The 23948-nt window shown below is 36.6% G+C and overlaps 1 long non-coding RNA gene across 1 annotated transcript; it reads left to right on the forward strand.

The window, feature by feature from the left end:
* The first annotated feature begins 9029 nt into the window (after window positions 1-9029).
* LOC309651665 lies at window positions 9030-22128 on the forward strand. Its single transcript, XR_014258292.1, has 2 exons — window positions 9030-20871; window positions 20914-22128. It is a non-coding gene; the product is annotated as an uncharacterized lncRNA (long non-coding RNA).
* The last annotated feature ends 1820 nt before the right edge of the window (window positions 22129-23948 follow it).

Below are 23948 nucleotides of genomic sequence, written 5' to 3' on the forward strand. Positions count from 1 at the left end.
GAGGCTGCTGGGAGAAATTTCCCTTTCTCTTCTTTGTTCACACAGCTCCTGGGGTTCAGCTTTGGATTTGGCTGCCCCTCTGCGTGTAGGTCACCTGAGGGCGTCTGTTCTTCGCTCAGACAGGACGGGTTAAAGGAGCAGCTGATTTAGGGGCTCTGGCTCACTCAGGCTGGGGGGAGGGAGGGGTACGGATGCAGGGCGAGCCTGCGGCGGCAGAGGGTGGCGTAACGTTGCAACAGCCTGAGGTGCATTGTGTGTTCTCCCGGGGAAGTTGTCCCTGGATCACAGGACCCTGGCAGTGGCAGGCTGCACAGGCTCCTGGGAGGGGCGGTGTGGAGAGTGACCTGTGCTTGCACACAGGCTTCTCGGTGGTGGCAGCAGCAGCCTTAGCGTCTCATGCCCGTCTCTGGTGTCTGTGCTGATAGCCACAGCTCGTGCCCGGGTCTGGAGCTCGTTTAGGCAGTGCTCTGAACCCCCTCTCCTCGTGCACCCTGAAACAATGGTCTCTTGCCTCTTTGGCAGCTCCAGACTTTTTCCCAGACTCCCTCCCGGCTAGCTGTGGCGCACTAGCCCCTTCAGGCCGTGCTCACGCCGCCAACCCCAGTCCTCTCCCTGCGATCCGACCGAAGCCCGAGCCTCAGCTCCCAACCCCCACCCAACCCGGCGGGTGAGCAGACAAGCCTCTCGGGCTGGTGAGTGCTGGTCGGCACCGATCCTCTGTGCGGGAATCTCTCCACTTTGCCCTCCGCACCCCTGTGGCTGCGCTCTCCCCCGTGGCTCCGAAGCTTCCCCCCTCCGCCACCTGCAGTCTCCGCCCGTGAAGGGGCTCCTAGTGTGTGAAACCTTTCCTCCTTCACAACTCCCTCCCAGAGGTGCAGGTCCCATCCCTATTCTTTTGTCTCTGTTTTTTCTTTTTTCTTTTGCCCTACCCAGGTACGTGGGGAGTTTCTTGCCTTTTGGGAGATTTGAGGTCTGCCAGCATTCAGTAGGTGTTCTGTAGGAGTTGTTCCACATGTAGATATATTTCTGATGTATTTGTGGGGACAAAGGTGATCTCCACATCTTACTCTTCCACCATCTTGAAGGTCTTCTATCTCAGTTCTTAAAGTATTGTTATAGGGAATGGTTTATGCATATTTTTGAAATTTCATCTGATCCTTTCTTGGTTTACTAGAAAATCCTAACAATTATAAAGCTATTATTGTTTTGAAGTCACTAAGGTTGAAACTGCATATATTGTGACAGTCCTCTGAGATGTGTAAGGTCTGCCTTCCACCTGGTAATTAAGAAAGCCAGCTTCTTTCTCACTTGTGATTTTGCCATCTCCTGGGACATTGGAGTCCTTCACTCTCAGCTTCGTCGTGGAATTTGAAAACCTGCCTAACTTTTAAGTTATTTTATTTTCTTAAGTATAGGTATTTTGGACTTTATGGGATGGTTCAAGAAGTGACTGTACTGCCAGATGTAAAAATCTAAATCATTTTCCAGTGTTCAAACCCCTAACAGTCTTCAACAATGTCCACCCAGTGTATGTTTTGACTGTTTATGTTTGACCAAAATATGTGTGGGTGACACGAGGGTATTATAAAGTAAAGAACTAGAGAAAGGGACTCAAGAATTCCAATCTGGATCTTTAAACTCTGATCTACACTTCCATGAAGTAAGTACTGGCTGGACTGCTGTCTCACTGTGAAAGTACTGACTTTCACTTCCTGCTATGACCTTATGTAATTTATCTATTTGTGCTTCCTGTTTGCATCTGGTTATCATCTTTAATCAGCTTACTTCCCAGCAGGGGACGATTTATTTCTGTTGCTGTCTTGCTGTTTTGCAACTTAAATTGTTTTTGCCTTTAAGTTTCTTATACTTTTTCTATTCCTTAACCTCAAAGGCATGCCAACACATAGCAATAGTGATTGTAAAAATCAAACAGTCTATATGTGTGAAGGTCAAAAAGGTACTGTTAAAAAAACAATCAAATGCTGTCCTGAAATTTTGTGCGTATGCTATGTATATCTTTGTATATGGTAAAATGTATCCATTTCAATAAATGTAAGCTAATGTTCCTGTTGAAATTCTTAAAAAAAACACTAAATTTTTAATATTTGAAAATAGCTCTCAAGAATCGTTTCCCTTAGAATTGATGAGGAAACAGCAACCTGACCAGAAACAACACTAACCAAAGGAAGCACCAGGGCCTGGACAATGCTGGAAAGCCAAACTGAGGGCTCTTAGCAATGATCCACAACATGTCCTGCAATTTATATTCTGTGTGTGGGCAGGGAGTGCATTAGGCGTGTTCACCTTTGTATCCTGAATGCCTGACAGAGAGTAAGGTTTTATATTTATCTTTGAAGCTTTCATTTATGTTGAATTAACTGATAGGCAACTTTACAGTGATTTTTAATTTACTTAAGTTGTACATTTATGATCTTTATTTACAAGAAATGATATCATTGGTAATCCCTGTGATTTCATTGGTATTTGTGAGGATGTTGGTGAGATATTATTTGATAATAGTTCTATATGACTGGTTGGGGAAAAATACTATAAATAATTAGCAGTATATCTTTTTCTAGAACTAGCAATTCTCCGTTGCAGGTTATAAGTTCATTGTCTTGAAGAAAGACCATTTGTCAGACACAGCATATTTTCATGCCTTCCATTGTTTTTGGGGGGGGGGGGAACAATGTTTCTTTATGACTTGGAATAAAATTATAAAGCCAAATAACTGGACTGTGTGACATAGGAAAATTTTCATGCAATATATTCATTTCCTAAAAAAAAATTTTAAAGTCAAATTTATATTCAACTACATAGGGCAGTGAAGTAGGTATCCTCATATGAATAATATGTAACATGACAGAAATATAATCAAATCAATGCTGGATAACAGAAATTAATTACAAAATTAAACTAATTTTTATTTCACATTTGTAAGATGAAAGACAAAATCTCAAATAGTGATTTTTCTTCAGAAGACTAACTTAATCATCAAAATATAGGCAATGTATTATATGATGATCTGTCAACTTCTGGTTTTCACAGAAATAAATTAACATATGGAAACTCAGGCAATATTTCCTTCAGCTTCCCTTTGTAATAGGAATACTGGGAACTCAAAGAGGAACCAGGGGAGAGTGTCAATGGTGATGAAAGGACAATACACTATACTAAATTTATGAATTATTTTAAGCGGAAAAGAGCATGATTTACAAATGAATTAAATACCCTATGACTGAGTGAATCTATTTTCACTTTAGTAGAACAGCAATAAGTGAAAAAATAATGGGAAGAAAAATTATGACTATTCTTATATATGATATTTAAATATCACATTACAAAGCAGTCCCAGACAGGAAATATTTACACTATCTTGTGATGGTTAATTTTACATGTCAACGTGACTGGGCCCTGGGGTGCCCAGACATTTGGTTAAACATTATTTGGGTATTTCTGTGAGAGTTTTTTGACTGAGATTAACATTTAGATCAGTAGACTGAGCAAAGAAGATTGCTCTCCATCATGTGCGTGGGCCTCATTTTATCAGTTGAAGACCTGGATAGAACAAAAGGCTGACCTTCCCCTGAGTGAGAGAGAATTCTCCTACCTGACAGGTGGCCTTTGAACAGAAGTATTTGCTCTTGCTGGTTCCATAGCAGCTTTCAGCCTTTGGAGTTGAACAGGGACACTGGCTCTGCCTATTTTGGATGGCCGCCTCCAAAATTGCTTGAGCCAGTTTCTTAAAATAAATCTCTCTCTCTGTCCCTCTCTGTCTCTCTCTGTCCCTGGATGGATGGATGGATGGATGGATGGATGGATTGATGGATAGATATAGAAGTCTTGTTGCTTACATTTCAACCCCAAATGCCCACATTCATCCTATGAATTTCATCCCCACATACAATATTGCCACACTGGGAATGGCCTGTAGGTGGGGGACAGGAATGGCTGGGGGCAATGTATGAGATAATTACTACAAGTTTTCATCAGGTATGGATCTATAAATTCTATCTTTAAGATTAGGAGATATATTCTTTAATAGTGAACATAAACTAGAGTACAGTTCCCAATCCTTTTCTGCAATTCCAAAATCCAAAGATCCCTGAAAACAAGTTTTTTTCCTGGGTTTGGTGTTAAAACTCATTTGGAAACAAAACTGATCTGAACCGACAGCAGAACATTCCTAACTCTTTTTAATCCCATTTAGTGTGAGTGTTCATTTATATTACTATAGAAATCTTAATGAGTTTGCCTCCAGAGTGCTGCCCTGCAAACCCTGGAATTCTACATGACATATCTAAATTCTGAACTGTATCTGGCACCAAGGATTTAGAATAAAATATTGTGGACCTGCAATTATTTTTCAGATACTGCCATGAGGAAGGTATATAACAGGTGATATTCTTAGGTTTCAAGAAATTTAAGAAAAGAATTTAAAATAAGGAGATTTACAGAAGGATACTTCAATTGCACACAGAAATGAAGAGAGAGATGCAAATTATAGTAGTTTCAGTTTAACATGATTTCAATCAGGGAATTCAGGCAGTCGAAGCAAATTGTTGGCTACTGCCTCTCTCAGTTCTCTGCATGAAGGAAGACAAGGTCTTCAGGGGCTCAGAGCTCTGATACTTACATCATAGAAGAAAGAGGCTTTTCTGTGCCAACTCCATATAGAAATACATTGGATAAAATATTCAATTACTTTGCTGGGTTCACATGTTAATTCTTAGGCCACTCTTCCTGGTTATGGAACAGGGAGCAGGCCTTTGTCATGGGCCTGACTGTGGGCAGTGTGCCAGGGTCTGTCAATTGCTAGCTCCAACATGATGACCTCATGGTTGGACTGGAGGGAAACAGAACCTCAAAGAAGGTTGGTTTTAAACTAGTAGGTAAAAAAGCTGTCTCCCATAAGATGACTAACCAGCAGAAAGAAAATCATACCAAATATTCATCACTCTGGCAAAACTAGGGAACAGAGAGAACTATTTCAGCTCACATTTCGAGTTTAAGATTCCTAAATTAAAACTAAAGATAATATGTCATTACATTTTAAGCAAAATCAACCTACTGAATCCTATTTTTTATTTTTAATACTTCAAAAAAATTTTATGGTATAATAGACTAATGCTTTACTTTATATTCTTGTGATCTGTCTCTACATATACTGATAAATGAACAAGTATGTCATCTACTATGCCAAAGGGTTTCTTTGAAAAACAAATCATTATCTGCCATGTCACCAGTATGGTACTTCATCAATTAATATTTTCAGTGGCTTTGAAATAATTCAAGGATATACATACCCAATGGGTTTAATAAAACTAAATTTGAACATTAGTGCTCCAATGTGGTGATGAATATATTTTCATTGAAAGAAAAATGAAAGGAAGAACCAAAAAACAAACGTAGGCACCTGGACTACATTTTGATCATAATTATTTCTGCTCTTTGTGAAATAAAGAAAAACCTAATGCAATCATTTCATTTGTTAATAAATAATTCTGTATCAACAGGCTGCAAAAATATTTAAAACAGTCATTTAGGAATAATGAAATGGTGATAATCATGAAAAAAATAAAATGACATAAAACTCTAGGAAGATCCTAAGATGTCTTTACTTTATCAAGTTTTCTTCATCCAAATCATTCCATATTGGTGTCCCAATTATTTGAGCTTTTATGACATCTGCTGCCAACCATTCAATTTGCCCTTCATTGTATACAATCTGACATTATCACTGAATCTAATACTGAATGCAAATTATAGCTTCCATTAACTTGTGAGCTTTTTAAGGTAAATATATTACACTTCATTTATATTTTCTCTTCAGTACCTATTATTATATGTATACACTAGGCATTAAACAATACTTGAAAACTGAATTTTTTTTTTAAGAGTTAATGGGGAATTCTTGGATAATTAGTTTTAGACCCAGGGTTAATTTATTCAACAAGTTATATATGATATTTTTGCCAACTATAATGAGTTATCAAATTTCCTAAATTTTTCATTAGTCTGTATTCCAATGACATCCCTATTAGATCAAGTAAGGAAAGTATTCACCTAAAGACAACACAAATGTCTTTTCCAGAACTAAGTTGATCACCTCTCAAACATAATTGCAAGTTTAAAGCATAATTACTAACTCATGCATATGATGTAAATACACTGTTGTAACATTTCATTTTTTATCTTTAATGCAGACCCAGGAAATATTTTCTGAATTATTTTTGCCTCCACTATACTCCTTAATGTTATCAGGGCAGTCGATCTAAAATACATCTGTTGAATGGATAAAAAAGATATGGCACACATATACAATGCAATATCACTCAGCCATAAAAAGGAACGAAATTGAGTTCTTTGTAATGAGGTGGATGGACCTAGAGTCTGTCATACAGGGTGAAGTAAGTCAGAAAGAGAAAAACAAATACCATATGCTAATGCATATATATGGAATCTAAAAAAACGGTACTGATGAACCTAGTGGCAGGGCAGGAATGAAGATGCACATGTAGAGAATGGACTTGAGGACACAGAGGGGGGAAGGGGAAGCTGGGATGAAGTGAGAGAGTAGCACTGACATACATACACTACCAAATGTAAAATGGATGGCTAGTGAGAAGCTGCTGCATAGCACAGGGAGATCAGCTTGGTGCTTTGTGACCACCTAGAGGGGTGGGATAGGGAGGGTGGGAGGGAGGGATATGGGGATATATGTATACATATAGCTGATTCACTTGGTTGTACAGCAGAAACTAACACAACATTGTAAAGCAATTATACTACAATAAAGACAAAAAAAAACCCCACATCTGTGATTGTGTCTCTTTGTAACTTAAAAACTTTTCAGAATGGTCCAATGCAAACTGAAAAACTCAAACTTCTAAGTAGGAAGGTCCCTTTCCATCCCTGCCTTGCTGTCTTCTCATCTTGCTCTACCAATCGTTATGCTGTGTAACCTGTGGTAGCAACAGCCAAGGTATTCTTCTCCAAATACTCTAATAATTTTTCCACTGTGGTGAACTCCACTTTAAACACTTCTTCCCCACTCATTTACCAGTCTAAGTTCAAATACTAAGTTCAACAACTAGCATTTGAAAGTTTCTTCTAGCTTACCTATAGTAAAAATAAGAAAACTTAAATCATCCAAAAGTCCAACATTTAGAAATAATCATTTTTAAGCAAAAGATAACTATCAACTCAAATATCTCTTTAGACAGATGTACCAGCCACTTGCATGTTTATTCTGCCTTTTCTCTGCATATTCTGCCATCCTTGGTCACTGGGTTCTGGCTAGGTTTTGCTGTTATGAGGAATTGACAGGATCACAAAGACTGGGAAGAGTTAGTTCTCTTTTGTTTCTGCTTTGAGATGCTTCTCTGTCAATAGGTATTTCTCTCCATAGCCGCAGCTCACTTTGGACAGTCCCTGAATCTGTGGTTCTGGCTGCTACCATGCAGCTTTCACATACATTCAGTCAACCCATTCCAATCTGGTAACCCTAGCTTTGGGACTGAGGTACCATCACATCTATCATCTCCAGCTGTAGGGTGATACGGACTTCTTGGTGTTGCTAATCTATAGATTCTCTAAATGGCCCCTACTAGCCTTTCAGCTCTTTAAACATCTTTGCAATTAGTCTCCAGTAGTCAAGTCCTTCCATTGGACTACCTGGCGTGTGAGCTCGGTTTCTTGGACCAGATCCTGACTCATACGACATATGCAAGTAGAAGGACTGATCAGTCAGGAGATAAAGCAATCTTTAAAATGTGCTCATACAGTTAATGCTATTTTAGTAACAATATTTAATTGGATTTATTTAAATTTAGTAAAAGAACATCTCAAGTAAAACTGAAAACCTCAGTAAAACCCTGCTGAAAAATTAAATATAAATTTCTTTATCATAAGAGAGATTGTTCTCTTAAAAGATCCCTCAGAGGTTAGGAATAAATAGTAATTAAAGCAAAGGACTTCAGTTGGTATTATTTAACTATGTGTTTTAATTTTAGATATTACCAGATTCAGAGATTAAAACTTGAAACTCTCATAGTTCTCACTTCCACTCTGATCACTTCCTTATTTTTGTAAACAAAATGTATATTTCAATCTCTTCTGCAACCAGTTTCACACATTTTCTTATAGAAATTCTGATAATCACTACTGGATCAAATTTTCTGCCATTCCTGAATTCCCTACAAGGATGCAGTACATAATTTGTTGAATTATTTTATCAATTCTATTGCAGTATACATTTTACAATTATAATATACAATATACAGGTGATGTATTGTACAACTTCTTTCATATTTGAGAAGGCCTGCCTGTCACTTCTGTACATAAAGGAATGCTTGGTTAGATACTGGAATGGGAAATGCTGTGGGCAGCTTTACACTACTATCTCAACCTGGAATTCTCACTTGCATACTTTTAATGTGGATATTTTTCCATTTTACTACAAGTTTAGCAAGTCTTGAACTATTTATAATTCATCACTATAGGTCCCTAACCCCTGGCATATAATAGATTATCAATACATGCTTGATGCACAAAGATTAATGCATGAATGAATACATAAATATAATATATAGCCACTAGAAAATTAGAAAGTTTTCAGTTCAACCAAACAATCCTTACACATAAATGACACAAGAAATCAGTCTGAAACCTGAAATATCTTTTCATGTAGTTGGATGAAATGAGTACCCCTTGTTCTTTGACAGAGTGGTGAGAAGAAGTTTTGTACATCTCTTACATTTTTCCTTTTTTACTGATTTTATGATGGTTACAGTGGAACAATTAAATAATATTTCTTCCTCCAAAATAAAAGGTTAATTCCCTTGGGAGATATAAAAATTTAGCTTAATTTTGAGTGATATAATAACATCATTTTCTAAGGCTCAGCTTTGATGATAAAAGAAAGATAATACCTGAGCAAATAAATATGTGATATGGGCAAAATATTGCTACTATACAATGGAAAAGATTACAGTATAAAAATGTACTTCTTGGTCATCATCAAAAAGCCTACAAATAACAAATGCTGGAGAGGGTGTGGAGAAAAGGCAACCCTCCTACACTGTTGGTAAGAATGTAAACTGGTGCAGCCACTATGGAAAATAGTATGGAGGTTCCTTAAAAAACTAGAGTTACCATGTGATCCAGCAATCACACTCTTGGGCATATATCCGGAAAAAAACTAATTCGAAAAGTACACGCACCCCAATGTTCATACCAGCACCATTTACAATAGCCAAGACATGGAAGTAACCTAAGTGTCCATCAACAGAGGAATGGATAAAGAAGATGTGGTATATATATATATATATGTATATATATAATGGAATATTACTCGGCCATAAAAAAGAACGAAATAATGCCATATGCAGCAACATGGATGGACCTAGAGATTGTCATACTGAGTGAAGTAAGTCAGAGGAAGACTAATATCATATGATATCGTTTATATGTGGAATCTAAGGATACGAATGAACTTATTTACAAAACAGAAATAGAGTCACAGATGTAGAAAACAAACTTACGGTTACCGGGGTGGGGGGAAAGCAGGGGGAGGGATAAATTGGGAGATTGGGATTGACATATACCACTACTATATATAAAATAGGTAACTAATAAGGACCCACTCTATAGTACAGGGAACTCTACTCAATACTCTGTAATGGCCTATATGGGAAAAGAATCTAAAAAAGTGGATATATGTATATGTATAACTGATTCATTTTGCTGTATACCTGAAACTAACACAACACTGTAAATCAACTATACTTCAATAAAAAAGATACTTCTTGGGACTTTCCTGGTGGTCCAGTGACTAAGACTCCGTGCTCCCAATGCAGGGGGCCTGGGTTAGATCCCCGGTCAGGGAACTAGATCCCGCATGCTGCAACTAAAGATCCCACATGCTGCAACTAAGACACAGTGCAGCCAAATACATAAATATATATATAAAAAAAGAAAAGATACTTCTTTTGCTTCATAATATTATTACTTTACTACTATTATTAATATTATCCATTCATAGACTCTAGCCATCTCTAATCACTCATTCTTACTGAAATCTGCTCATACCACAAGTTCCCAGAACACCCTCTACATAGTGAATTGATGTATGTGTATTTATTTCTTAAAATCCCCAAAACTTACTTCACAGGTTTATTTTGAGGGTTAAAAACAATCTATATAGTTTACAGCACAGGGCATAATAAATGGTAATAATTCAATAAATAGTATATATTTATACAACCATCATTATCATCATCACCAAATTCTCTCCATTATTCTCAGGATAAAATTCAAAATTTTCAGTTTTCTGTGAATGCCTTCCAAGATTTTATGCCTGTCCACATCTCCAGTAGGAATGAGATAACATACTCCCCAAGCCCAATCATGGTGAGTTACTTTCAGTTCTCCTAATAAGACAAGTGGTCTCTTACTTCTGGACTTTTGAATATGCTATTATTTCACCCTGAATATATTCTTTTCCTTCTTCACTCAAAAGAAGACCAAATAGAAGAAAAGTGTTTCCCCATATGAGAAAGTTTCTTTACCCTCCAAAGCAGAGATCTCCATATAAAATAAGCATAAGAATAAATATTAACATGGATGAGAGAGAACTTCCATTTCTGGAAGTACATAGACTAAACACTCTGACAGACGCTCCCATCTAAAATAATCTAAAAATGACATGTAAAATATAGAAAAAGAGAACTTAAAATAAAACTCTGTAAAGGTGGGAACTTGATGAAGTAAGCAGGCATTTAAAATTGAATTCTGAATACAGAGTATGGCCAACATCCTTATGCAGATGAGTTTTACCAAACTTTTAAGGGACAAACTATTTTAATTTAAAATAAATACTTCTGGGACTTCCCTGGTGGTGTAGTGGTTAAGAATCCACCTGCCAGTGAAGGGGACATGGGTTCGATCCCTGGTCCGGGAAGATCCCACATTCCGCAGAGCAACTAAGCCTGCATGCCACAACTACTGAGCGGTGAGCCACAACTACTGAAGCCCATGCACCTAGAGCCCGTGCTCTGCAACAAGAGAAGCCACCGCGATGAGAAGCCCACGCACTGCAACGAAGAGTAGCCCCTGCTCGCTGTAACTAGAGAAAGCCCACGCACAGCAACAAAGACCCAACACAGCCAAAAATAAATAAAAATAAAAATAATTTTAAAAAATAAAATAAAATAAATACTTCTGAGTATACAAATAGAGAAGTATTACCCATGTCATTTTACAGGACTAGTAAATTTGATTTGATATCCACATCTAACAAAGATAGTACAAAAAATGGAAAACGGCATGTCAATCTCACTCATAAATAGAAATGTGAACATACTAAACCAAATACTAGCAAATAGACTCAGTTATTCATAAAACATTAATAAATTTATCCCAGAAGTGAGAGGTTGATTTTAACATTAGAAAGAATGAAGTTCACCAATACAAAAATATTAAAGACACTTAATCACCTCAAAGATGAAGAAAAGCATTCATTTGTGGAAAAAAACCCCCAAAAACAAAACTTAAACTATGAACTGAATTAAACTTCCATAAATTTATAAACCTGTAGCAAACAGAATTCTTAGTAGAGAAAAGAAGTTAACATTCACTCTAATATTAGGGACAAGAATGCCTGCTATACCCAATTTTTTTTTTGACATTGTACTAAATGTTCTAGCCAGCTCAGCAAAGTCAAGAAAAATAAGTATAGGTTTGCAACAACTGGGAAGGAAGGAATATGGTTCTCATTATTTTCGTATGATGATTATTTACAGCAAAAATACAAAATAAAATCTCCCAATATGTATTTACAATATCAGGTTTCTGGATACAAAATCAGTATACAAAAATAAATTGCATTTTATTCAGCAGCAATAAAATCTGTATAAGTACTTTACAGGGGAAAAGCAATGAAACATTCTTTGGTCATTCCCAGCTGATTAAAAATGTTATAAATATTGTACTAGAGTTTAAAAATTACCATGACAGTGACATACAGTGGCATTTCTGCCTTCTACTGCTTTGCTTCGATTCCTTGCTTATGATTGATGCATACTCAATTAAAGTAAGTATATCTTCCTATATATTAGACTACAATTTAGGAATATATACCATCTCAAGCAAAATCACTCTCATCTGCAAAAAAGAGATTAGATCTCTTCTGGAGGAAGGTAGTTGATCTTACATTTATCAAGAGATATTTAAGATATACTTATAAGTTATTAAGAGGTAAATATGTTTAATGTATTAGTTTGGACTATATGGAATTCCTAATTTGTAGGTTAAGAATGACTGAATATTAGCAAACTCATAATGCAGCCTAATATGTCACGGTTTGGTGATACGTAATCTCCCACGGAAAAAGAAGTTTGAATTATGTGGGAACTTCTAAAAAGAATAAGTCTCAAACATAATTCCTTCTCCTCAAAATATGGGTTGTATTCTATAATTTGATATTTCAGAATAATGAGTTGTATCTCTTACTTGGATGAGATGTGGTGAAAAAATATTTTATGTTCCTTATCAAATTCTTTTGTTTATTTAAATGCAATTTAAATGTATAATTTATCTTCCACAATAACATAACATTGTAAATCAACTGCACGTCAATAAAAAACAAAAACAAAAAAACAAAACAAAAAATATGGAAAATGTATATCCAGTGCCAGATCACTTCTCATTACCTCCAACCTACCACTCTGGTCCAAAATAATATCTTCTCTCCTCTAAAATGACTGCAATAACTTTGTAACTGATTTCTCAGTATGAAGGATACTGTAAAAATATAGGATCATTATTTCACTCTTGAGTTCAAACCCTTCCATATCTTTCAGAATAAAACTCAGACTTTTCATGTGACTGTCAAGACCCTGTAAGATCAGAACTTCTGTTGCTTCACTGCTCTCACCTCTTGACCTTCACCCTGACCTCTGATATTTCCTCTCTTCCAGCCAGAAGAGTTGACCACATTTCTGCTCCTTGAAATGTGAGAGAAACAACCATCTCAGGACCTTTGCACTTGCTATTTCCTCTGCCTGGAATGCTTTCCCCCCAGATACATTCATTGCTCCTTCCAGAGCTTCCTTCAGAAGGAACTTTTCAGCAAGACCTTTCCTGGCTGCCCTGTGAACAACTTCAACTCATGGCTGCCTACCATCACCATCACTTCCCCACTTTATTACAACTCCTAGCATTTACCCTTGTGCTGTAAATGTTCACACATTTAGCCAACTGAGTGTCCTCCCTCCCTCATAATAAAACTCCATTAAAACACAGATTTTTGTCTGTGTTGATCTCTAATGTAAACATTGCCTAACACATGGTGGGTGTTCAGTTCCTATTTTTTACTTAATGATTGAACATAAACTGTATAGACTCAAAATTTGTGCAATAAGATTAGCATTAGATCAAAAAATCCACTGCTGCAAAGGTTTTTTTTAATTAAGGATTAATTTAATACAACTCTACGATAGACTATGGTGGAGATTCATACAGGAAAATTAATTCTAATTAAGAGTATAATTGGCCCAAAGGTAAACAGCATGTGTTCTGGACCTTTTGAATTGGAAGAAAGGGTTTTTAATTTCATTCCATCCTAGATTTTCAGCTTTTTAAATTATGGCACACATTTTATAAAGGACTGGTCATGAAAATCCAAATTACATAAGCATGACAGATGGTTGTGTCTTTGTTTGCTGTAAATTTTATTTAAAATATGCAAAGAATCCTACTGTGAGTACCATAAACAGTGCACAGTCATCTCATATGACTTTGGGACAGGGAGACTGACTGACTGAAATGCACAAATAATCAGAAATCTCATTTGTACCATATTTGTAAATTACTATTTCATGAAACCCTCTGTTGGACTAGCCAGTATAAAACACCTGATATACTGCCTTCCCTCTGGGGGTACAGAGCTCATACAAAAGCTGAAGGAGGGAGAAACAGTGAGCCCAGACCATCTACGAACTGAGTAATTGCGAATCCAGGCTGGTGGTGTGCTCTGTCTGAGGGTGCTTGTTCTTGATTCTCTCACCACATTTCAGCGACCACACTTCAGCAGTGGGGATATAAATGTGCCACAGTGTTCCCAATAAAACTAGTTATTAGCCTTCAGAGCAGCATGACAAGTACAATAGATTGTTTTCCAATGAACCCATAGCTTAAAACCTTAAGAAATGCATTGCACATATTCTTTGGTCAATATATTAAAAGCTGTAGATATAATTATTCATTCAACATTCGTTTACACTCATCCAAATGTAATTTTCTTTTCTTAGCAATTTAGTAGTGCCTTATAAAACTGCCAGTGCAGTGTGTTCCCTATGAGGATTTGACACTCTGTTACATAATTATTCTGTATTTTTCAGAAGACATAAACATTTACTTGCAGTTAAGGGGCTGAAGCAGAAAAGGCAGCAAGACATAATAAAAATGGAGATCTTTCTATATCAATTGTTTGAGCAACTTACAATTTGCACATGAAGCAAAACTGTAAAAATATCTATTTTTCAGTCTCTCTTTTCTTCTTTCTTCAGGGTCGGCACTTTTTTTCAATATTTTGTTTCACAGAGGCTTTCTTCTCCTCCTTGCTCCACCTGAGGCTTTATTTTTGTCAGAGTTCAAAAGCTAAACAAAGTTGACTGTCACATGTGCTCAAAGACTGAGGAAGTTATAAAAAAAATTGTTTTGGCTGTAGAATTCCTGTGGTTGGAGCAGCTTTGGCAAATGTTTAAGGCAACTGACATTGTAGTTATTACAGCAATATTCTGCTCAAAATTTATATAATATTTTGTCAACTTTATAGTAAAGCTTAAAATATACAACTGAGAATAAAGACTGCTGTGGGATTCCCCTAACCCATGGATGGCAAATAGGGATCATCTCTGGTATCAGCTGTAATCCATTGGTAGATAATGGCATTTTGGTGTACTAATTCCTGAGACTTTCAAGTCCAATCTGAACTCAGGAAGAAAGAGGGTCTTGAACCACTGGTCGTGTCTGCCAAGAACAGAAGATAGGAGTAGCCTTCCTGTTCTAATACTGAAATTCCAACAAAGCTCATCATTATATTTATGCATACCGTCCCCTGCGTAAAGGGTCACAGCTCAAGAAAATTTGTGTTTCCATGTCTTCCAATTTCTTCTACTGGGGAATGAATTAATTTCAAAGACACCTTATTGGGTAGATAAAAGTTAGATAACAATGTATTCAAATCATTGAGTCAAAAGAGTTATTCTAATATGTCTAATATTTTTTGAAGGCCTAAATTTTTCCCCTAATTTCACCCTTTTATTTGCCCTCAAAATGTGTAGAACTCGTATTTGTTCAAGTTCATGTAATATCTCAGGGAAATTACTTTCAGAATGTGGTCAGAACACAAAACCCCTTCCTTACTTGCCAAACTTACGGTGGTATCTGAAATGTGGAACAAGATCTCTTAACCAAAACTCATATGAAAGGAAATATAATTGTTGAAGCAGGATAGTATAGTCATTAACAAGAGCATCTAATTGCCCCAAACTTCCAAGATTCAGTTTCTTCATCAATGAAATGGAGATAATATAATGACACCTCATAGGATTGGTATGTGGACTCAGTAAAATAATCTTTATAAAGCAATTTGCACGTGTCTGGTACAAAGTGAATTCTCCTTAAATATTATGTATTGTCTTTACTGAATAATAGATGAGTTGACTAGATTTGCTACCATTGTAGAATTGGCCTTCCTCAGGACCCATCACATACCCTGACCCGTTAAAGCTGCCAGCACTCTCCGGCCACTTGGCTTCTCTTCACTCTTCTCTACTCTTTCTGGCACCATCTTCCTAGCTAATTCAATGTGTTTTTAAAATTTTGCATGCCTTGGGGAAATCACTTTCTAAGACTTAGTCATGACTTCTTTAGTCTACTTTCTACCCTAGACACACAGGATGCGAAGACCTTCTCAATATGGTGGACGGAAAGTTAATTATTTTTGCTGGCTCTCACTATGTCTGTCTCTATTTTCCCTGTATTTTTTTCTCTCTGCCTTGGCTACAGGCTTGTTTCTCTTCCTCATATGCATCTTCTCTATAGCCACATCCCTAGATTCATCCATGACTCAATTACAACTCTGTTATAATGTGGTTATTTGCTTCTTCCCTCCATCCCCATACCCACGAGATTTATGAATAAAATTTGGGGATACTGAGGCTCATGATTAGTACCTTCTGAAAGGGGAGGAGTACTTTTTCTGGAGATCTTTGTAGATATAACCTACACAATTATTTTTGTTTCTTTTCATTTTAAAGCTGAATTTTATTTAAGAAGTATCTTTACTTTCACTACTCAGTAATCCCATATAAGATTAGAATAGATTTAGCCCTGTTCCTTAGGGATGTGCTTCTCAAAATATTTGTTATAAAGGATCAGGCTGTTTCCCCCTAATCTATTTTATACCAATATTTTGTTAAAATTTAAAAAATGAATAACTAGAACAATGACATAAAAGCAGACACATCAAGTAAAAGCCTCAAATTTTTAAAAGTATAACATAGGAAAAATAAAAGAATTCCAAAATCTATACATGTTGTAACTCTTTCTGTTTTCACAATTTTATTTATACAAAAGGTTGTGCTTGAAATAGTGATTTTCCATATTAAACAGCTATAAGCACACCTGGCACTCTGAATGAACAGTATATCTTTCAATAAAGTTGCAACTGTGGCAAATGAGTCTGTCTCTTTCTTGTTAGCTTATGAATTTGGTTATATAGACATGCTACTTATAGGGTAGGATACAATATACATCTAAGCTATTTTAATAATAGTCACAAAATAAAAAGCAGTCTTGCTGGGAGAGTAGACAGGTATAGAAGAAGAGATTTTAGAGCAGTTTGGGCAAGCTCAGCATATTCATCCTTAATGTTTACCCAAAATGAAAGGATTGATGCTGTACTACAAAATTCATTTTCAATTCTTCATCAGTAGCTAGTTGTATCTTATAAAGTTATAGTTAAATTTCAATTACCTTTTCTTGAAACAAATGGGTTCTGGATTTTATATACTTATTGAAATGGAGCAGGACCCTTGGGGCCTTGCCAGGACAGACACCATCCTCCCATGTCCTCTGCCTGCCTTTTGTCTCTAGAAAAACTTTAGCCACAGAATATGTTTAATCAGAGAAGTGAAAAAAATAGAAACAAAGGAAATCAGTCAAACAGGACAAAATAATAATACTTTGGTTAAAGCCAAGGACCTTTAGTCCCTCCTCAAGGGCTACAGATAATATTCTGAGCCGTATCCTTTGAGCTGTTTTATAGATGCTGAAACCCTCACCAGGTGGAAGAAGTTAACTACATGATGACCAAACCTTAGCCATGACATAAGCTGTCACAATTCCGAGAACTGGCCTCAAGAAAATGGGAACAAACCAACCCTGGAACTGAAGATTAACTGTACTTAAAATGATCAAGATGATGCTGGCCAGACCATTGCATCACCAACTTCAAGAAGACTGTCAGAGCCGACTGTGCTGTTTCTGAAGGTAGCCCCCTCCTTCCACCTATACACCACTGAAACTCCCCTTTTAAAAATTCTGGCCCACTGATCAGCAGTGGGGAGTTGGTCTTTGGACACGAGTCTGCCTTCTCTCCAGGTTGTCAGCCTCCTGAATAAAGCAAACTTTTCTTTCTACCAACACTTGCCTCTCAAGTATTGGCTTTTGAGCAGCAAGCAGCCAGACCTGAGTTCAGTAACATTACAGGTTACAGTTGACAAAATCGCCTTAAAACACCACATCCCACGACAGACAGCATGCAGCTCTCTCCACTGTCAATTGGCTTTGTGAGGTCTACAACATACAAACTGCCCTATACCCTATGCAACAAATGGAGTAAACCAAATACTTATTCTCAGTGTCTGCACTTATCACATGACAGTAACAAACTTTACATAGTACAGCATTGTCTGTAGGCCAGCGTCTTACTCTGGGCTGCTATAACAAAACACCACAGACTGCGTGGTTTACACGACAAACATTTATTCCTAACGTCCTTTAATCCTAATTACCTACAAAGACCCCACCTCCAAATCCCATCACATTGGCAATTAGGGCTGCAGGATGTAATCTGGAGGGAAACAAACATTCAATCCATAGCACACAGTTTGTACAACACTAATGAAAGCTCCTCTCCCTTCTCTTCAGTAATTTTAGGTAAGACCAAATCCTATGGCCTTGCCTTCATTTGCTAAGTGTAAGAAAGGAATCAGGACCTCAGTCTGCTTCAAGTTTTAGAGTTATTAAACAGGACAAATTTAACTCTAAAGTGCCAATAATCTCTCCCCCAAAGAAAGAGTACTTAAGAAATAGAGGAAAGATTTGTCATTGAATTATGTGGAATTTCAGAATTATATCATAAAAGACTATATATGTTAAACCATAGCAATAACTCATTCTAAGTAATAAACAGTGCATAAAATAATCCAAGAAATTTGATAAAACTGGTCAAGTTTTATTCCTCAAATACTGAAAGAAGCAATTTTTAAAAAGCTTTTACTTTTCCAGATAAAAGGAAAATATAAAGCAATTATCAACATGTATGTTTATAGAAGCAATTGTAAGTAAAAATATAAAGCAGAGGGGTATGAGATCCATAGAAACTTTATCAGACCAAAATGGAAGGCAATTATACCTGGAAGAAATTTGTTTTTAAGGCACAAAATAGGAAAGTAAAAGACAACCACTAGGAATTATAACATGTTATTTTTTAAAAGGCCAAGCTTTTATTAGCATATCACTTCTAAAAAGTTCAATTTAAGATACTTAAAAAAAAAAAATGTGCTGTTACCCTACGCAAATGACATTCTGTAATGGTCACAATGCTTCCATTTTCAACATCCATCTACACCAAATGAAATCTCATTTCCCTTTACTGTGAATGGTTTAGGGAAGGTCAAATAACTCAGATCTAGATAGCAGGCAGTGAGAAAATTTTGCTACAAAAGAGCTCTTCAGAAACATTTCTTGCCTCTATAGAAGAGACACAAAGATAGTTGATTTCTATTGTTTTCAGGACAAACGATGTTTGAAACTGCTAAAGCTGAATTTATTTCCACCAACCTGGCCTTGAAGCTAAGCAATGGAAGTGGGTGAAACTAAGAGAATCATAACAACCAAGAGAGCCAGAGTCTTGACATACGAACCTGGAGTCTGCCTTATCTGTAGATTTATTGTAGAAGGAGATAATTCAAATGCCTATTGGAATCAAGCATTCCTATTGCTTGAAGCTGAAAGCATCCAACTTTATACCTTTGCTTCTGGCTGATGAGGTGCCATTCACCATTCAAATTTATGTACCTACTCATCACATGAAGTATTGTTATTTATAGGTACTAATCCTTGTCTGTCAATAGGTATGTGACTGAAAAAAGATCAATTAAACTAATTGGGTCCATTACAGTGTGTTTGAAGCTCTAGAGTCTGTGGGATTGTTTTGTTTGTTTTTAAATGTTTTCTGCTTCCAATGTTGCAAATAGAAGATCAGCTCATCACTTTCTGTAGAAGATGGACTATCAGGAGAAAACGGTAGGCCAATAATAGCTATCTGCTTTGTCCTCACAATTCAATTGTCTTATTTGGTCAGAATCAAGAGCATAGTTCCAGGTCAGACTAGGGTAAAAATGAGGCATAGAGAGTTAGATCTTGCTTTTAGACAATAAGTACTGCAGTTGTGAACAGTCCTCATCTTTGTTTAAGCTATACTTAAATCATAAAAACCAAAACCAAGAGGAGACACATAGATTGTGGAATTGCCTATGAACCTTCTCTGAATAAACTAGAGAAGCTACTAAATTTCTCAACTAAAATGGATACCAAAGCCCATTGAAACTAAATCTGAATGTTAGCAGCAACAATGAAGCAGACCAAGATTTCCTGGAATTCTTTGAAACACAAATGACTTTGTTTCTGGGGCAGATAGTTGTTTTGTTCAATCCAGTTGTAACTGGATTCATTTAGTGTTCAAGCCTGTAATTATACAGCAGATATCAAGGTCACACCTTTCAGTTAATACTCTTGAATGTCAATCATGCTTTTAGCAAGATTTTAATCTCCACACAGACATTAGTCAGGGTTTCATGGGCAAAAATTAATTTTAATCAAAGTTTGTTCAGACTTTACAGTCTATTTTCTCCCTTGATTTATCTAACAGTGAGGGTTAAGTTTCGAAACCTTGTACAAATTGAATTCTCTATGAGAATATAAGTCTGTTGGGCAGAATAGCAACTACTTTTCTGTTCCAAACAGAATATGATTCTTAGTGCTCAATAAATGTTAAATTATGAATAATAATAAATGCACATAAAGCTTGAGAGAAAAATGTTGCTGAATGCACAGTTATTTATTGATTCAATTTCTACAGCAACCTCTTGTTGAATGCTTTATAAATCTGACCTCAGATTATACCAGTAAGATAAGTAAAATAATAGAAAACTTAAAGGATTATACAAAGGAAAGGAAATCTAGCCCAAGAGAGTCTAAAATAGAAAATTTCTTTTGGTAAAATTATATGTGTATCCTAAAACTACACAGTGAATTTGTTAGAATTTTGAAAAGGATCCCTAGTGAGTTTAAACTCATTTATATTATAGAAAAGTGATATATGATGGCTGGCTCAATTCGGCAGAAGTCTTTCAGGCAAAACAAAGGAAATGATGAAGACTAAGACCCTGAAGAAGATATATTAATCAGGAGAAAGTTCCCAGAAGCCTTTTTTATTATCCCTGGAGATGAAAGAGTCAACTCAGAACCAGAGTGGACGGAGCCCCCAGGTCTTGTGAGGGACATCAAAACATAGAGGTTAAAAAAAAAACAAAAAAACAAACAAAATAAAACATAGAGGTTAGATAGTGGCAGCTAGCTTCTTGATGAAATTCTCATGAAAATACTGAAAAGATGAAAAGCTGTGTCTTTGGTTGTGGTAAGAATCCTGACACAGAATATTAGGAAGGTGAAGGATTAGGAAGGGGTGACCTTTTCACCCCTTCCTTCCTTCAGAGCCAGGTCCCGCGCTGACCACAGTGGACCTGTGGCCATTTCCTTCATCCACAAACCCTGGGGATGCTGACATTCCACAGCCTTCATAGTGAATTGTTTTTGATAAGAGCAGAACAACAAATTGTTAAAAGTAACAAGGACAGGCTCCTGCTTAGGCATTAGCAATCTGGCAGTAAGAGCTGGAGACACCTCCTCAGGTCAGTACACAGACAAAAACATCTGACAGACCCTCAAACTCGGTCTAGGGGTTGAACATGACAACCAAACCTCCAGTTAATAGAAAGAAGGGTTCCAATAGAAACTAAGAGGAGAACAAGGAAAAATGTGGAGAGCTTGCCCAATCTCTTGAAAGACAAACGTGAGGTCCAAACCAGTTTCCAGATGAAGCACAAGAGAACATTCCAATAAATACACAAATTTAAAAAATGGCGGGACTTCCCTGGTGGTTCAGTGGTAAAGAATCTGTGTTCCAATGTAGGGGACTGGGGTTCGATCCCTGGTTGGGGAACTAAGATCCCACATGCCATGGGGCAATTAGGCCCACGTGCCACAACTGGAGAGAAGAACTAGAGAGAAGTCCGCATGCCGCAGCAAAAGATCCCGCATGCCGCAACTAAGACCTGATGCAGCCAAAAATAAAATGTAAACAAATAAATAAATAAATAATTTTTTTAAAAATGGCAAGCCTATAAAAAGACTAAGCAACATAAAAAAAAAGAAACCTTGTATTCAAAACTTAGAAGGAAGGCTCTACAAAAGGAGCAAATACTAATTTATAGGTAATCTGTTCCATTTTCTCAATACATTTCACAAAAAAAGGATGTTCTGGTATGAAAGATGAGATGTTTGGGCAATAGACCCTAGAAAAAAAGTTGGCCGGGAAGAAAGTAGATATGGCAAGAGAGTTAGATTGAATAAAGAAAGATGAAGTGCAGTAATGGAGTTTGTTATTATTAAAATTTTTAAAGTGAAAATTAGGGCTAATATTGGAGAAATCAAATCAGCGACATTGGAGGCCATTCCCAAAGTCAGAGTAAATTAAAAAAAAAAAAAAAAAAATGAGTGAGAACATGAATAGGATGGAGGCTGGAGATCCAAACTGTGACAACTGGAGAAGTAAGACAACTAAAGAAAATAGGCGAATGTCCCGAAGAAGTGATCTCTTCTGAGCTGAACAAATCCATGAGCCTACTCGTTAATTATTAATAAAGTATAAATAAAATGAACTAATATCTAGTTATATCCAGGTGAAATGTTCTTGTCTTTGTCCCCAGTGTTCCAACATTTCATGATGATGTGTCTTACGGTAGGTATTCATTTAATTAATTGTGATAGGCGTTTGGTAGATCTTCTCAATCAAAAAACTCAAAACATGCCAGACTGTAAAAATGTCTTAATTTAATTTTTTGGTGGGGGGAGGCTCTGTACCATTTGGAACTCATTACGTTCAACCTGAAGAACTAATCCTGTCATACTTTTAAACTTTTCTATGTATCGTATTTTAAACTTATAATTTACTTAATAGGTCATTTCTGTAACTTTCATTTGCAAGCCATCTGTATGTACTGAATTTTGTGCTCCCATTCCCACAAATTTCTAACCCCAGTACCTCAGAATGTGATTGTATTTGGAAATGTGGTATTTAAAGAGTTCTCCTTTAAGTTGAAATGAGAATATTAGAGTGGACCCCTATCAGAAGAAGAAATTTGAACACAGACAGGTAAAGATGTACCGAGAGAAGGCCATGTGAAGACCCAGGGAGAAGATGGTCATCTCCAAGCCAAGGAGAGAGGCCTCAGAAGACATTAACTTTGTGCACACCTTACTCTTGGACTTCTAGCCTCTAGAACTACGAGAAAATTAATTTCTATTGTTTAAGCCACCCAGTGTGTGGGACTTTGTTATGGCAGCCCTAGCAGACTAATATACCATCTATTAAGCTCTTCAATTTCTGGCAACTCTTTTTTGGATCTCTGAATTTCTCTGTTAATAGTGTCCTTTTGTTTTTAAGGGATATAATATTTCCTCGTCTTTTTGCAGGTATTATTTTAAAATGTTAAAGCATTTACAACTTTTAAATTTGCAAGTATTATTTAAAATTTATTTTCCTCCCAGTGCTGCTTCTTATTTCTGATTGGGTTGGTTTATTAAATGACTCCTAATATCAGTTATTTGGGTCATAAGTATTTTATATTCTTAGGTTACTAAGAGTCATCCGAGAACATTTATGCCCAATGGTGCTGAATAATAAGAGTGAGCTCGGGGGTGGGAAGAGATTGTTAACACTCAGCACCTAGATTTACATAATCGCCAGATTTTAGTATGGTACTCCCCCTCTGCTCTGCTAGATTTCCCTTAATCAGGGTCTCTCTGAAATACCCTCATCAGAAAGTAAGTCTTCATCCTTCGTCCTTGGAACGGGAGGTCAATCAACCAGTTGTGCATGGTGGGAGATTGAACACAGGGACCTACTGTACATTAAATAGATTCTCAACCCAGCTTCCTGTTTTCAACCCCACCTTAGGCCCAGTTTCAAAGGCTCCTGGTAGTCTTTAAGTATTATAATAATTAACATTTTTATATCTTCATCAAAAATACGATGCATGCTCACAGTAAAATTTAATCAAATCCAGTCCAATGTTCTCACTACACACACACACACACACAACTGCAACTAGATGAGGCGAAGGATATGTTAATTTGCTTGACCGTGGCAATCATTTCACAATGTACATGTACATCAAAATATCACATTGTACACTTTAAATATATACAATTTTTTAATAAATAAATTTATAAATAAACAAATAGGTTCTTATCCTCAAAAAAACAGCTGTAAAAAGATTTAGGGATGTTAGAGGATTCTTGCCAATTTGTGT

This window comes from Balaenoptera physalus, assembly GCF_965194825.1.
Source record: "Balaenoptera physalus genome assembly, chromosome: 21".
Lineage (NCBI taxonomy): Eukaryota > Metazoa > Chordata > Mammalia > Artiodactyla > Balaenopteridae > Balaenoptera > Balaenoptera physalus.